General features: G+C 38.8%; 1 pseudogene; it reads left to right on the forward strand.

The window, feature by feature from the left end:
* Positions 1-272: 272 nt before the first annotated feature.
* LOC122751632 lies at positions 273-930 on the forward strand (annotated as a pseudogene).
* Positions 931-2,782: the final 1,852 nt, after the last annotated feature.

Below are 2,782 nucleotides of genomic sequence, written 5' to 3' on the forward strand. Positions count from 1 at the left end.
ACCATGTATAGTATAAAAATGATAAAAGATATGACATCATAAGATTAGACCCTCAAGTTGGAAAGTGTCTAACACATTGTGGAAGATCAGAGACAACTACAAGTAGCTCCAGAATGAATGAAATGACTGGGTCAGAGCCAAAATAAAACTCAGCTACATATTTGTGTAGCCAAATCAAAAGCCAGAATTAAGGTTGCCTGTAGAAATATCAACAATATGCAGGCCCGCATATAGGGCCAGTGCACTGACGCTGGGTGCTGTTGCCCGATATCTGAGCCTGTGCAATCGGGGGCGGTCTTTTCCTGACAGCAGACAAAATGGCGGAAGTGGAGCAGAAGAAGAAGCAAACCTTCCGGAAGTTCACATACCATGGTGTGGACCTGGATCAGCTCCTGGACATGTATTATGGTTTTTGTTTTTTTTGTTTTGTTTTGTTTTCCCAGGGCAATGGGGGTTAAGTGACTTGCCCAGGGTCACACAGCTAGTAAGTGTCAAGTGTCTGAGGCCAGATTTGAACTCAGTTACTTCTGAATTCATGGCTTTATCCACTGTGCCACCTAGCTGCCCCTTGGACATGTATTATGAACAGCTCATGCAGTTGTACAGTGCTGGGCAGCGGCGGAGACTCAACCGGGGTCTGCTGTGCAAGCAGCATTCCCTCCTGAAGCTCCTGAGGAAGGCCAAGAAGGAGGCACGTCCCATGGAAAAGCCCGAGGTCGTGAAGACACACTTTCCAGACATGATCATCCTGCCAGAGATGGTGGCAGTATGGTGGGCATCTACAACAGCAAGACCTTCAATCAGGTTGAAATTAAGCCAGAGATAATTGGACACTACCTGGGCAAATTATCTATCACCTATAAGCCTGTGAAACATGGCCGGTGGGGTATTGGAGCCACCCACTCCTCTTGTTTCATCCCTCTCAATTAACCCAGATTCTAACAATAAAAACAAGAAGGTTCTTAGTAAAAAAAAAAAGAAAGAAAGAAAAGAAAATCAACAGTCTCAGATATTCTGATGAAACAACTCAGACGGTAGGTGAAGAAAATTTAAGAAGCCTCTTGATGCACGTAAAAGAACATAGTGTATAAGTTCACTTGAAAATTAACATAAAAACCCACCAGTATGGCAACTAGTCCAATCAATTTCTGGCAAATAGAGGGAGAAGAAATGGAAGTAGGGTCAATTTTTTTTTTTTGTTGTTTTTGGGCTCAGACATCACTACAGATAATCAATGTAACTATGAAATTAAAAGCACTTGCTACTTGAAAGGAAAGCTATGCCAAATCTAAACAGAATACTAAAAAGCAGAGACATCATCTTGCTGACAAAGGTCCATACAGTCAAAGCTATGCTTTTCCAGTAGTAATGTACAGCTTTGAGAGTTGAACTTAAAGGAACTCTGGGTGCCACTGTATTAATACTTTCAAATTGAAGTGCTGGAGAATGCTTTTGAGAATTCCTTGGATAGCTAGGAGGCCAAAGCAGTCACTACTTAAAGAAATAATTTCATACTTCTTTGGAGGGACAAATACTAGAGCTTAAGTTTACATATTTTTTGCCACATAATGAGCAAATAAGACTCATTGGCAAAGACCCTGATGTTGGGAAATATTGAAGGCAAAAGAAGAAGTGGATGGCAGGCAATGAGATAGATAGTGTCATGGAAGCAATGAGCTTGGACAGACTTCAGGAGGTAGTGGAGGATAGAAAGGTTGGGTGTGAAATGGTTCATGTTGTCACAACACATTGGACCTAATTAACCACCTGAGCAAAGTATAAAAACATCATTTCTTTCTGTTCCCATCTGAATTTTATTCTTTTATTCATGGCACCATACTATTTCTTCTACTTTATTCTAAGTCACTAATATGAAAGTAGAGTTTCTGAAGTACTGAATTTGAGCTCTTTCTACTATTACATTTTGATGTTTTGTTTGTAGATATCGGCACATATACTTTCTCCTTGTGTGTATGTATGCATGTGAGCATTTTCTCTCATCTATTTTTATAAATTTACTTTTCCCCTACATATATATTAATCAAGCTATTTATCTATCTATCTATCTATCTATCTATCTATCTATCTATCTATCTATCTATCTATCTATCTAATCTGTCATTCTCAGAGAGAGTGTGGCAGAGTTGGTAGAAAGCCAGGTTTGGAACTAGGGTTCATATTCTTTCTCACATATACTGGGTCACACATACTAGCTGAGTGACCTGGGGTAAATCACTCAATCTCTTACTGCTCTAGTGAACTCTATAAAACCATTAATTGCAGGTAAACTCTCAAACTATGCTGGTAGAGGGAGTTTCCTGTTTAGGGAATCAATGAAATCACAGGTCTGGTCCTATTCCTACTTGTTTGTCTCTTTATTCTTTTACATTTTTTTTTCTATTCAGGTATAAGTTCTGGGAAGAAAATAACCCTTGCTGGGAGAAGTTGGTATCCTATTTTTTTCATTTACCCCTTACATGAAATATATTATAGGGCCCTAATTTCTCACCACAGACATATACTCTCTCTAAAATGATGAGCAAATCTGTATATTCAGCCCTTATCTCACTTCTCTGTTTTTATTTTGTCTAGCTTTTGCTAGACATCCCCTAGGTGTCTCAAAATTAATATGTCTTTATTTCCACACACATCCCAAAACTCTTCCAACTTTTTTTTTTGTTTCTGTTAAGAGCACCAATATCTTTTCAGTCAACAAGGTTCATAATACTAATCTATTTAATCTTCAATTTCTGTCACCTTCCATACACATTCACTTGCCGAG

Source organism: Dromiciops gliroides, chromosome 1 (genome assembly GCF_019393635.1).
Source record: "Dromiciops gliroides isolate mDroGli1 chromosome 1, mDroGli1.pri, whole genome shotgun sequence".
In the NCBI taxonomy this organism is placed as follows: Eukaryota; Metazoa; Chordata; class Mammalia; order Microbiotheria; family Microbiotheriidae; genus Dromiciops; species Dromiciops gliroides.